At 37.0% G+C, this 15,161-nt stretch overlaps 1 protein-coding gene across 2 annotated transcripts in view; it reads left to right on the top strand.

The window, feature by feature from the left end:
• The window catches only part of PDE4B (phosphodiesterase 4B), a 427,958-nt gene that overhangs the window by 91,355 nt on the left and 321,442 nt on the right, over positions 1-15,161 (top strand). The gene's annotated exons all lie outside the window — the stretch shown is intronic.

The following is a 15,161-nucleotide window of genomic DNA, read 5'->3' as shown; positions in this document are numbered from 1 at the left end:
TGAATTGTGATAATGATAAATATCAAGAGTTATATGTTATTTTTTGTCCCCGTCCAAATGCTCTGTTTTGAACTTCCATGAAAGATTTTTTTTATCCAAGTTTCTACCAGTTGAGAATTCTTAAGGGTTGTTTAGTTTTCAGGAGTTTATGTCTTAAATATTTTCTGGTTTTGTAGTAGCATACATCAGACATAACTTTTTATTTAGATTAGGATTTTCATTTTTAACATGTTCTCAAATTCTCTAGGCATTTACTGTTTCCATCTGGTCCTCAGAAAAAAATTTCACATTTGTAATGCAGCTCAGGCTTCTGCTCAAAGAGCCTCATTATAATTCTATCCATGACTCTGGTTTGATAAAATAGAAACTTTATTAACTTTGGATTTGTTTTTGGCTTTGCTGTCTTTTTCCTCTCTGTTACCCAGGAATAACACTTGATTTTAATGATACATTTCTCTCTGAAAACAATCGTAGTGTGCACATCATGACAACAGGCTTGCTCCCACTTCCTTCTGTGCAGTTTAAAGCTGCTAGGGCAGAAGCATCCACATTGTGAGTCTAGTACAAGGCAAAACTTAGCAGTCGTCATACTTCCTCTCCATTAAACAATCTGTTCCCAGTCATCACAGATGGGGGAGATAGTTTCAAGGACTTGAACATTTCCTTGAAATAGCCAGACAACGAGGAATTCCCGTTTACCATGTTAAATTCTAAGTTCTAGGGCAGATGTTCACAGTTACTAGCAGTGTGTTTTCTGTTTAGTTAGCTGCTCAGTACATCTTTATTTCTTTAGTAAGTACTAATGTAGCCCTTCCTATATACCAACTTCATAAATATCAAATCATTTAAACCTCATAGCAACTTTATGAATAAGGTACTATTAGTACAATATCTCCATTTTAAAGATTTGGAAACTGAGGTAAAAAGGCAAAAAACAACAACAACCAAAAAAACCCAACAAAACACACAGCTAACAAGTGGCTCAGCCAGAAATCAGACTTAGGTGCTCAGGCTCAAGTCTATTATTTTAACTACTAAGCTATGCTATGATTGATGTGTTCTGTTGCAAATCTGCAAAAATCTATTATTGCTTTCCCAGATTTGAATTGTGCCCTCTGTGTGATGCCCCAACACCATGCTTGAGTTGTAGGTGCATTCAATGAATGTTTGTTTACTTAAGTGTTTAATGAAGGAGTGGATAAGGACTGAGTTTGCCATACTTTGAATAGACAGAAACAAAGACAAATCACACTGGTAGCCAGTGAGAGGCTGCTCTTCATTCAGAAATTCCAATGGGTCCTAGTATCTAAGGATAACCCGTATCTAAGACCCAGGAGATATTCTTAAGGTAATGCTTTGGATTTTGAATTTTCAAATCTGAGAGAATTGTCTTCATTGCACTCATTGCTCTTTACTAATAGTTTTTTTAAAAATTTAATTGTGATAAAATATACGTAACAAAATTTACCATCTTAAATGTTTCTAAACATACAGTCCAGTGGTATCAAATACATCCACATTGTTGTGCAACCAATTTATAGACCTTTTTCATCTTGCAAAGCTGAAACTTTATACTCACTAAGCAACAATTCCCCATTCCCCTTCCTTCCAGACCTGGAACCCACCATATTATGTTTATCCATTCATGTACCTATGGATCTTTAGTGTCATGCTTTCACCTTATGGCTATTGCGAATAATGCTGCTATAAACATAGGTATACAAATATCTCTCTGAGACCCTGATTTCAATTCTTTGGGGAATATACCCAGAAGTGGAATTGCTGGGTCCTATGGTAAATTCAATTTTAATTTTTTGAGGAACCATCACACTTTTTCCTAATGGCTATACCATTTTGCATTCCTACAAGGGTTCCAGTTTCTCTACATCCTCACTAACCCTTATGTGTTTCCTTTTTTCCTTTCTTTCTTTTTACAGTAGTCGTTCTACTGGATTTAAAGTATATCTCATTGTAGTTTTGATTTGTGTTTACTAATAATTAGTGATGGTGAACATCTTTTCCTGTGCTTGTTGACCATTTGTATATCTTTGGAGAAATGTCTATTCAAGCCATTTACTCATTTTTAAATCAGATTGTTTGGTTTTATTGTTGTTGAGCTATAAGAGTTATTTATATAGTCTTCATATTAAATATTTATCTGATATAGGATTCACAGATATTTTTTTCTGTTCCATAAGTTGCCTTTTCACTCAGTTCATTGTGTCCTTTGATGCACAAAAGTTTTAAGTTTTTATGTTCTCTCATTTGTGTATCTTTATTTTGTTGCCTGTGTTTTTGCTGACGTATATGCCATTTGAGAACTTAGCAATGATGACTGTACAGGTGACTACTTAGGGGCCCAATTATATGGCTAGGTGATTTTTAAAGAGATCTTAATTCCATCTATATCCACTTAGATTTTAACAATGAAATGCTATTTTGCATTTTATTTTTCCCTTCAAGATTGTCCTTTGTTACTTTCTCTCACCATCACTTTGCCCCTTCATATGTGAATTTTTCCTTTTCCATAGACAGCCAATGAACAATTGTAAAGCTGATCATGGGATTCGGGGTGCTATTGGGTTGTATAATGGCCAAGGGTTACAGGAAGCCCTACAGCTGTTTTGGTCCAGGTACTCTTCCTACTTCTAATCTACTTGTGGGAGAAAAATGTCCAAAGGACAATATAAACAGGAAATAAGTTACTTTATAATAACCTGGACTTTTATCTGAAATTCTAAAGCTTGGCTCTCTGCTGAACTGAGCTGGAGCATGTGGCTTCAGCCTATGGTAATGTTATAGATGGCCAAGGAAACTTCTTTATTTTGGCAACTCAATTCTATCATTAATAACTGAGAATCATACCTGATGTGGACAAACAGATGTATATATAATTACTAGTTTATGCCTATTTTCATACGTGCTTATATTATTGACAGAAAGGAAACTTAATTGAGTAGGTCATGATGGAGCTGAAATCTGACTGGCTAAAAGTCTCTACCTAGGAGGGAATTGGGAAGAAGAGCATTTTCATCAGAAAGAACAGAAAATTACAAGTGAAAAGGCTTTAAAGTGGAAATGTGCTTGTCATATTCATGAAATAGAAACAAGGCCAGTGAGTCTAATGATATGTTGGTGAGGATAACAGCACTCTAGTATAACAGAGATCCAAGTTATATTTCTTCCTTCAGAGGGAAAAAGAGGAAAGAGTTGGATAAAGTATTGCATGGTATATGATGAGTAGCTGAGAACTCCTGTTAACTTTGGAGACCTGAAGTTGGTAAGTGGGTAAGGAATTGGTCTTGTTTTGTATGGTTAGTTCATATTATTCTTTAATATTAAAGTCTTTATTCATTCACTTATCAAGAAGATACCAAACACTTTCTACATTCCAGGCAGTGTTCAACATCTAGGCATTGCAGAAGCTAAGATAAACAAGACAAATGTTTATGGTAGGGAGCTTATGTTGTATGTTTGTGGGTAGGCAGTTTGATATAATTTTTCTAATTACTGACCATGTGACCAACCTCTCTGTGTCTGAGTATCTTTGTCTATAAAATGAGGAATTTATTGTAGATACTCCATGGAGTTGTTGTGAAAATTGAGTTAATGTATTGAAAGCATTTAAAACAGTGTCTCACACGTAATAATCATAGTAATTATTAGTGGTTATTATTGTTGTGTTTGTTTTCTAGAATGACATACCGGAAAGGTTTAATTCATCTGTACTTTTAGGGAAGTTTAAAATAAAAAGTGAAGTTGAGTTCACTCTTCTATTTATTTAATAAATAGGTATTAAGTACCACTGTGCTCAGATACTATTTTTCTGCTTTTCCACATACTCCCATCCTACTGCCTGTATTATCTTTGACATCATTATTCAGCTGTCAAACTTTAACATCTGCATCATCCTCTTTAATCTAACCTTTTTCAGTGGAGGGAAGAATACAAATATTATAGACCTAAATTGAACAAATAACTTTTTAGGTACAATTGTGAATCATGATATCAAGGGTAATCTAGTCAGTGAGAGGAAAAATGCAAAAAGAATTTTAAAAAAAGAAAGATGATGAAACTCTTGGCCAACAGATGGAATATAAAAGAGATAACAAATACACAATGTCATAAAAAGAATTAAAATCACCAATAATTATGTAGATTCCCTAAGCTTTCCATATTCATTTCATATTTTTACTTTCTTCCAATTTCCTAGAGCTGAAACACACCAAAGGCCTGCAGTGATTGCTTTTGGTTCTACAATACATTAATAGAGAGCAGAATAATGTGACTTGCTTTCAAACGCAAGATATACTTGAGTAGAAGAAAATGGTGGGATATAACCAGGGGCAGAATATTTAGGACAGCTATTGAAGAAGAGAGAAAAGCAAATCTTGCAGAGAAAAAAGCAAATGGGATAGGGGTGAGATGGAGAGGATAATTGGCTAGAGTTGGGAGCATTGGCTTCAAGCAAGAAGGCTGGAGGGTGATTATCTGGAATTTGAATTGTGCCCAAGCACTTCTTTGCCATTTATGGGTTCACATACTTGACATTCTGTATCAGACTGTTGAATACCAAAGCAAAGATTTGATAGCAGAGAAGTTATTGTCTGTTTAACCAGTAGTTTTCATTGTGGCTGGCATGTAAAAAGCTTTTAGTAAATATATACTGAATTGATATACCAACTTATTTATCAATAAATGAATTTTAAAATAAGTCTTGAAGAAAAGGATTATACCCACTAGACTTAGCTTACAACTTGTTTAATATCGATGTGTTTAAAAATAAAGCCACCTAAATAAAAGGTCAATATATAATATGCGGTTACAGGAATCAGGATAATGATTTATCATGTCGATAAACTAATCGGCTTTCAATTTGTTCTACATATATTCAGTAATGGTGGTAGACAACTGGTTTTCATGGTCACAAATTGCATATGGAATCATTTGGACCCTGTTCAACCATAGACAGTATTTTGGAAATAGCAAAATGTTTTCATGTTTTTGTAGATATTCTTATATTCAAAACATTATTTGTGATGTTGAGGACCAGAAAACTATTTAGGAAGTTATAAAAACAAAATAAAAATGTCACTTCTTCCTGGTAAAAATCTCTATACCATGTTTTTCTGGCGTTTAGACGCTCAGGCGAGGGCAATACTGTGTATCCCCTGACTTTGCTTGTGAAGTTCAGAAATATTTAATGGAGATAATCCACTATTAGTGAGATTTAAGGAAATTTCTGTTCAAGAGTGCTTTCTAAGTACCATTTACATTTCATCCATTATATATAGTTGCATGTGGAAATCAGAGTTAAATGGCACTATTTATTCCAGTTGTATTTTAAAACCACTTATAGATGGGCACGTGGGTGGCTGGTTATATTTTATATAGCTCTGCATAGAATCATTGAGGTGGAAATTGCTTATTTTACTATTACTCTTGTAATAGGGCCTATATAGCTGTTTTAGTAAAAAGTAAGATGTGAAAAGTTAAGACAGACACATCTATCTAAAGAGTATGTCATTATGACTTTTATAATGCAGTAGATTGAATGAATAGGCTTTAATATTCAGTAATTTTAAAAATTTATTTTGCAGCTATAGTTGATATATAATATTATATTAAATTCAGGTGTTCCACATATTGATTAGACATTTATATACCTTATGAAATGATAGTTATTTCAATTTTGCCTTACTTTGCTTGTGTAGACACAAATAGAAATCTCACAAGACATTTCTAATATGAGATTAATATTCTAATATCCCTTATCAAACCTAGGAACTGTTTTGCAGTGACAACATCTTAAATGGTCTTCCAAATAGTTAACTTAAAGGTAGGATTTGGAAATAAGTAGCATTATCAGACTCAAAATGATACTGTTTTATGAAAGTGTCTATGGAACATAATCATAAATTAGTGGACTATGGTTGTGTTATACATTTATCCAGCCAATATTAATTGAGGGCCCACTGTGTTCTAAGGAAGAATATAAATGCATATGAAAATAATTTTAAAATTTTGTGATACAGACAGTTATCTAAGAATAAAAGAGTATAGGATGTAACAAACAGATAATTTTATATTTTCTAATGATGAAACTATCTATAAATTGAAAACACCATTTCTTTCTTTTTTTGCTGTTTTGGGGAGTAATTATACTCTTAAATTAATGGTAGTAGTTCTTACTATGTTCACACTTAAATGCATCATGATATAATGACATATAGTTTTGATGACCTGATTACTAATAATACCTTCAATGGCATTGTCTGGGGCTAGTGGTCTGCTGCATATTTTATTTTGCTATTTCAATAGCAACTAAATGTATGAGTGCTTGTCCTAGCCTAGAAATCATTAATTAAAAAACTGAAGTCCAATTTATTTAAAAATCAATTATTAGAATAAGCTTATATTTAGCATGATGTTATTTAAATGTTCCATGCAAATTAAGTGATGCTCCAGTAAATATTTTTTGAAAATTATGTCCACTACATCACATCCTTTGCAAAACGTATACTATGGGAGTGCTTTGCATCTAGAAGCAGACAATTAGATATTTTTACATAAAACCATATTACTTTTTATTTTATTTTGCTATATCACACTAACCTAAATCTAAGCTGGAAGTCTGTCCAGATCTGGTTTGGATGACTGGTTAAATAGATAATACACCCAGAGAACTATAGGAGCTAAGCACGCTTCTTTGGTGCATTTGTAGGCACCATTCAATCTTCATGTTTAAATTCTTCAATTTAGGTCAGCTAGCCAACAAGAATTCACCGAGTGGTCAGTTATGACTGAGACCCATACTAGACTGTATATATAGAAGTCATAGAAAAATAAATTAGCTATTATCAGCAAATACAAAGGCATAACTTCTCTTTCAAGAGTTTTCATTAATGTTGAAGAGACTAGACAAATTTTAAAATACCTTTAAAATTTGGCCAGGAAATTTTGTTGCTAGTCAGCAGTGTAGCTAGCTAGGTCAGTTGCAAGAATATTTCCTGGTTAGATCAGAATAATAAGGTGCACTATAGCATTTTGCTAGGTTCAGTAGGATTCAGATTAAGGCAGGTGTCTGGCATCATAATAATGGAAGTCACATAAATAAGTAAGTATATAAGTAAGTAAGTAAATGGTGTCACAGAATACTGAGAAATAGGACTCTTACCTTTGGGTGGGTAGACTAAGTGGCTACAGTCCTTTGGTACCTTGGAGAGCTCTCAATAATCTTTAACTTTGGTTTTGTGTAAGGTTCTACTGAGGTTTGGTTTTGTTTTGTTTTATCCTCCTAGACCAGTGATGGCGAACCTATGACACACGTGTCAGAGGTGACACGCGAACTCATTTTTTTGGTTGATTTTTCTTTGTTAAATGGCATTTAAATATATAAAATAAATATCAAAAATATAAGTCTTTGTTTTACTATGGTTGCAAATATCAAAAAATTTCTATATGTGACACGGCACCAGAGTTAAGTTAGGGTTTTTCAAAATGCTGACACACCGAGCTCAAAATGTTCTCCATCACTGTCCTAGACTTAGGCCTACGGATTAGTTCTATCGTTATGGTAGAACTAAAGATGGCTAATGCAGCTATACTCCAATTGCTGTGAGTAGACTGCATGGTGCTAGGATATCAACTTCATCCTACTAAAATCTTTTGGCCCTTACACTGGATCCTAGACAATAGTTTTGAATTCCTCAAAGGTTTCTATATACCGAGGAAGTACGGTAAGCTTATCTGAGGCTCACAAGATTGGCACGCATTCTTTCTAGGAAAGGATCATGTGTTTGGCTCAGATAGGAGTAGTGTTGCCAAGGATATGGTGGTATATACTCAGTTCCAATTAGTGGTAGAGACAGTAAACACTGTTAGGGTTCAGAGAAGGAAATTGTTACTAAGGGCTATTGAACCTGTGAAAGACTCCACACAATAGCTGACCCAGTAGTAATGAAGGGTTCAGACAAGCTGGGATAAGAGAGGAGGAGTTCCTGGTGGAGAAAATGGTTAACATCAACATTCCATTGATTTCTGGGGAAGACAATTACAACAAAGTCTTTATTTTAAATAGCCTATAGTCCACCTGAGGGAGAAAAGAAACATGCAAGCATGAAACAACATTAAATAATTGCTAGTTATGTAGTAAGAGAGTAAGAGTATAAATTTGACAATGATGCTTTAGAGATGGAGTCTTAGGAAGAAAGATTAATGTTGGATAGGGATGATTAGGTTGTAGAGATTTGTCTCCTGATCTGAGTCACTATTTTCTGCATCTTATATAATTACTTTATACGTGTATTTTATGTCTGTAACTGAAAGATTTATCTCAGGAATACATGCCTATAAAATAAAGGAAAAAAACTTGTATACAGGAAGATCTGAGTGATATTTTTATCATCACTTCTGGGGGTATTTCAGCCTGAGATCTAATTTTTAGCTCTTGAGCTGCCTACCCACTATTGTTCATGCTTCTTCCTTCCTGCCTCTGGACTTTTGGATTCTCCACTCTGAGAGATTCTCCACTCTGAAAGATTCTCCACACAAGTGTGCTCCATTAATGTGGAGTAGAAATGCTTGCCCTTGCAAAGATCCTAGAGGACAAAAAATATTCAATAATGGCTACAAATAAACACTATTTCAATAATATTCCATTAGGTCTTTCACCAAGGCATTTTCAGAATGTCTCTAAAAATATAAATCTAATTTCTCAATATCTTGGAATTAGAAATACTGCAAAGGTTACCTCATTTACTCCTTACCCAATCAGGTAGCCATTCAACCTGTATCACATCTCTGACAGCTGGTATATATATATATACCATTCACCAGAGGCTTACAATTCTGAAAAAGAATTTTAATTATCAAGAGCATTTGGTCAATATTGATTTATAGAAAACATATACATACATGTTTAGTTTTTTTCCCCAATATATTTTTATAGAGAGGGAAAGGGAGAGGGAGAGAGAGAGAAATATAGATGTGAGTGAAACATTGATCGATTACCTCCTACATGCTCCCTATTGGGAATCAAGCCCACAACCCTGGCATGTGCTCTGACCAGGATTCGAATAGGCAACCTTTTGGTGCACAGGACAATATCCAACCAACTGAGCCACACCACCCAGGGCTAGGGTCTTTTGTTTATTTGTTTGTTTTTTTAAGAAGCCTAAGAGATGCCCTGAAAGTATCAATGACATTTTTTTTCTCAATGCTTTAACATATACAGTAGAGGGCAAATGGATGTGATAGGACTCATGGCTAGAATTTTTGCTTTGACCCAATCTGGTTTTGGAACCTGGGTAAATAATGAGTCTGACTCAGCATAGAGCTTGGATTTGATGTCAATGGCTCCTTTCTAGATCTAGCTAACATTGTCTCAGATCTTCTAGTATTCCCACATATGGCCCTAATTAGGAGAGGTTTATAGGATGATAGCACAGCTTTGGGACTAAGCTCTCAGATTTTGGAGTCAGGCAGTTGGTATATACATCTCAGTTCTGCTAGCTATCATACCAAGGGAAAAGGTACTTAACTTCTCAATGTCTTGGTTTCCTGGCATGTAAAATGGGGTCAATAGCATTTAAGATCGTTGTTATAATTTTACAAGTTAATACATAAAAAGTGCTTAGGACCCTGACTAGCACATAATAATTCCTACTTGTTTGCTGTTATTGATATTTGTATAAAGCACTCAGATAGTGCCTGGCATATAGTGGGTACTGAGTAAAGTATTAGCTGTTGTTCGTATTGCCAGAAAATCCATTCCAATTTCTGTAAGCAGTATTTCAGGCTTTGTCTACAAGCAAAAAAACCCCACAAAAACAAACAAACAAACAAACAAAAAACCAGATGAGAGATAGCCTCTTAACACAGATCTATGTTCTTCACTTTAACAAAGAAACCAACAAAATTTCTTGAGCACATTGCCTCCTGAGAAAGGGTACACACTTTGCTTTATAATGTCATGCCATATGCCTGTAAAGGATTAATATACAATACACTGCTGAATAAACTTGTTTTTTGCTTTTTTCACCTGCAACCAGGGGTTGATTTGAGTAATTCTATTATTTTGTGCCCCAGTGTTACTGTGAAAATGCATATTCAAATTCTTGGCCTTTATTTTATCTATTACCTTGATGCACTTTCCTTATTAGTATAAAAACCCAATAAAATTTGAAAATATATGATTAGATAGGGAGATTGCTCTAAATTGGTAGAATATAACTTAATACAAAATAGTTTGAGTAGAAATATGTTGAGATAAATACGATTTATGTTACAAATACTTTAGAGCAAACGTTTTTTCAGTTTATAATTGTTCAAATGTTTTAGATTACTGTTAGAAGGTGAGAAATGAAGAGTCTATGAATTCTTCTTTTCTAAATTAAGACAACCCCAATATTGATTCTCATACAGTATGAATATTTTTACTTTTATGATATTAATTATAATTCATATGTTACTATAATAATCAGCTCTTTGGACAAAAATGTAATCATCATAACATAATGAAATCAGTTCCCTACATCTAAACATAGAATCATGAAATATTTTAACCATTTTATAATCTTAACTTGGAAGTGACCAGATTCTAATTTCTCATTCAGTGATCATAATGATAAAATCATATTTGTTTGCTCTGACTGGTTTGGCTCAGTGGATAGAGTGTCGGTCTGTGGACTGAAGGGTCCTGGGTTTGATTCCAGTCAAGGGCATGTACCTTGGTTGCTGGCACATCCCCAGTGGGGGGTGTGCAGGAGGAAGCTGATTGTTGTTTCTCTCTCATCGATGTTTCCAGCTCTCTATACCTCTCCCTTCCTCTCTGTAAAAAATCAATAAAATGTATTTAAAAAATCATATTTGCTTGATATACAAAAGTACTTATAACCAGCATTCTTTTTGTTGCTCATCAAAAATTATTATTATTAATTCCAGAAGACTCTGAGGTATTAAATGACATATTGAAATGTAGCAACAAAATTGGTATTTAAATCTGGACTTCTGATGCCAAATTCTACATTTATAGGTATTTAAAATAAATAGACAAATACAGTTGATAAGAGAATAGTACATGGAGTATAACACTCTTTCACCATGGATTAATAAAATAGGAATTTATATCCTTTCTTCTTTACTCTTAGCTGGTATTTCTTTCCAGAGAAGGGCCATAGAAAGAGTGAGGCATCAAGGAGACATTGTCAAGGAGAGAAACTGACTTATAGCCAGTAAAATGGTTTAGCCAAAAGGAAAGAATTGGTACAACTTTGGTGAGGTACAACCACAATATAAAATCAAATTCATATTTTTAAAATTGACTAATCTTTGGAATTGATAATATAGAAGAAATATCATATATTTAAGTGACCCATATTTGTGTGTGTGTGTGTGTGTGTGTGTGTGTGTGTGTGTGTGTGTTTGCTTATTATTCCAGAATTGGGCTGCAGCCTGCAAGTAAATTAGCAGTTGTTTTTATTTTTAATTATTGATCAGCTGCCTGTAAGGTTCATTTTCTATTAATGCGGAGGTGGAATTGTGTTTTTCCTTCCTCTTTAGTTCTTGATGAACCCCATATGGTTATGGCACTCAAAGCTCTTCAATAATTCAAGTTTATCATGGGGAAAAAAAGTCAAGTTTTGAAAACTTAGATTAGTGATTCTCAAAGATTTTTTTTCCACATTAGCATCAGAACTATTTCTTCAAGTTAAATTATAAAATTATAAACTGGACTCAAACTTTTAACATAAATTTAAGGTACACTGCTTGGTTTGCATAAAAAGGATTATTACTCCATGGTCTCTTAACTTTTACTCTCTCTCTGGTGGCCCCAGAGGTTGCTCCTTAAAAGCCTGAGGGTTCTGTTGAACAGAATTTGAATATTTGAAGTAGATGATACAACGATCAGTTAGACAGAATGTAGCTCTGGCTCAGGACTGTGACAGATGAAATCTAGGTTTAGACCATGGCCTCACTGCCAACTAGCCTTGTTAGGATGAGTGAGTAGTACAAGTTTCTCTTAATATTATTTCTTCCTCAGTTAAAAAAAAAAAAAAAAAAGGGCGGGGAATAATATGATGCCTACCTTATAAAACTGTTCTGAGAATTTAAGTAATACATATAAGGTACCAGGCACATATACACTGAGTGACCAGGTTATTATGACCACCTGACATTTGTAGGCAAATTAGCTATAATTTTGTGCTGAAGTTGCTAGAGGGCCAGACCATTATAAATAGGGAAGCAGGTTGTTTACCATGACAGAAGTGATTTTTTTCTGAAGATATGGGTAAACAACGCAATTTAACAGCCTTTGAATGTGGAATATATATATAGTGGCCAGATTATTATGACCACCTGATGTTTGTAGGCAAATTAGCCGTACACAAAATATCCTATATGATGGAAGCCAAAGGCCTATTCGAACACCTTTGCTGTCTGCAGTTACCAAGATAAAACGTCACCAATTCGCACAGAAACACAAGGATTGGACAGTCGAACATTGGAAAAAAGTCATGTGGTCTGATGAATCACATTTCCAGTTGCATCATGCAGATGGCAGAATGAGAATTTGGCAGAAACAGCATGAAAGCATGCACCCCACATGCATGAGTACCACCCTTCAAGCTGGTGGGGCAGTGTTATGGTTTGGGGCATGTTTTCCTGGCATGATTTGGGCCCTTTAATTCTTTTGGAACAACGTCTGAATAGCACAACATACCTAAGTATCGTTGCTGATCAAATTCATCCTATCATGTTGACGGCGTATCCCAATGGAGATGGCTTCCTCCAACCAGACAATGCGCCATGCCACGGTGCTCGTATTGGGCAGGAGTGGTTTCAAGAACATGAGGGAGACTTTACCTTGCTTAGGTGGCCCCCACAATCACCAGATCTCAATCCAATTGAGCATTTGTGGGACGAAGTTAAAAGAGCCATCAGGCAGCTGGTTCCACAACCATCAAATCTCACAGAACTGGACAGTGCTATTCATCAGGCATGGTGTCAGATTCCTCGCATCACTTTTCAACATCTCGTGGAGTTAGTGCCAAGAAGAATCACCACAGTATTGAAGGCAAAAGGTGGCCCAACGAAGTACTGATGGGGGGTCATAATAATCTGGCCACTCATAATAATATATATCCCACATTCAAAGGCTGTTAAATTGCATTGTTTACCCATAACTTCAGAAAAAAATCACTTCTGCCGTGGTAAACAACCTGCTTCCCTATTTATAACTAGAGGCCCAATGCATGAAATTCGTACAAGAGTAGGCCTTCCTTCCCCTGGCTGCTGGCACCAGCTCCCTTCTAGCACCTGGGACCCGGGCTTCCCTCTGGGCCACCAGCAGGCACCCAGGACCCTGGCTTTATCCAGAAGGTCATCCAGAAGGATGTCCAGTCTAATTAGCATATTATGCTTTTATTATTATAGATGGCCCTCTAGGAACTTCAGCGCGAAATTATAGCTAATTTGCCTACAAATGTCAGGTGGTCATAATAATCTGGCCACTCAGTGTAATTACTTATATCAATATTTAATCGTATCTTTTAAGACATACTGTACAATGATGCAGTGTTGGCAGCATAATGAAGCAATAGAGACAATTCTACTCACAGTAAGTATGGCCTTCGTCATGAGAGACCTGAATGTTTCAAATTCTAATTCTGAGATGCTGTGGTTTTTGTTCACTTTTTTTTTTTAACTCTAAGATTCATGTAAAGACATATATAAAATGCACCCACGTTGAATAATAAATTGTAAAATATCATGTAAGATGCTGAATTGGTGAAAATCCTTAGGATACTATCCAGTTTCTTTGATGGTATGTACACATCCTATCTAATAAAAGAGAAAAATGGTAATTGGCGTACGACGATACCCTTTTCATTGGCTAATCAGGGCTATATGCAAATTAACTGCCAACTAAGATTGGCAGTTAACTGCCAACTATGATTGACAGTTAACTGCCAACTAAGATTGGCAGTTAACTGCCAACAAGATGGCGGTTAATTTGCATATGTAGGCACAATGCAGGGAGGTGAAAGGGAAAGCAGGAAGAAGCCCCCTGCCACTGACAGTGATCGGAAACCCAGGGGGGAGCTAAGAATCAGGTGCCTTTTCCGCCCTGGCCAGTGATAGCAGGAAGTAGGGGTGGAGCCAGCGATGGGAGCTGGACACGGTCGAAGCTGGCAGTCCCAGGAGCTAGGGGTCCCTTGCCTGGGCCTAAAGCGGAGCCCACGATCACGGGGCCGCTGCAGCTGTGGGTCCCCGCTGCCCGGGCCGGACGCCTAGGCCAGAGGCCTCAGGCCTGGTCAAGGGGCTGATCCGGTGATTGGTGATCGGAGGGTGATGAGGGTCAACTCCTCTGGCTGAGGCTTCAGGCCTGGGTGGGGGGCGGAGCTGGGGATTGGGGGGGATATGATGGTCCCCTTGCCCAGGCCTGAAGCCTGGGTCAGAGGCGTCAGGCTTGGGCGGGGGGTGGAGCAAGCAATCAGAGGGATATGGGGGTCCCCTGCCCAGGCATGATTCCTGGGCCAGAGGCGTCAGGCCTGGGCAAGGGGCCAATCAGGCGATCGGAGGGTGATGGGGGTCTATGCCTCTGGCGGAGGCGTCAGGCCTGGGCAAGGGGCCGATCAGGCGATCGGAGGGTGATGGGGGTCTATGCCTCTAGCGGGGGCGTCAGGCCTGGGCAAGGGGCCGATCAGGCGATCGGAGGGTGATGGGGGTCTATGCCTCTAGCGGGGGCGTCAGGCCTGGGCAAGGGGCCGATCAGGCGATCGGAGGGTGATGGGGGTCTACGCCTCTGGCCGAGGCATCAGGCCTGGGCAAGGGGCCGATCCTGCGATTGGAGGGTGATGGGGGTCAACGCCTGAGGGCTCCCAGTATGTGAGAAGGGGCAGGCTGGGCTGAGGGACACTCCCCTCCCCACACACACCCAGTGCACGAATTTCGTGCACCGGGCCCCTAGTATTTAAAATAATTTCACAAGGGCAAGATGGCCTAGCTGATCTTTCCATGTGCACATAGACTATTACATTTAATACATTTAGGGTACAGTTTCTTCAGTAGAGGTTTATGTGCCATAGTACCATTTATTCAACCCTCACTAAAGAATCTCTTTTGCTTTCTGTCTTTCCTCCTTCCTTTTCTCTCTT

This window comes from Myotis daubentonii, chromosome 3 (assembly GCF_963259705.1).
Source record: "Myotis daubentonii chromosome 3, mMyoDau2.1, whole genome shotgun sequence".
Lineage (NCBI taxonomy): Eukaryota > Metazoa > Chordata > Mammalia > Chiroptera > Vespertilionidae > Myotis > Myotis daubentonii.
This window is presented reverse-complemented; position numbering and strand designations above follow the sequence as displayed.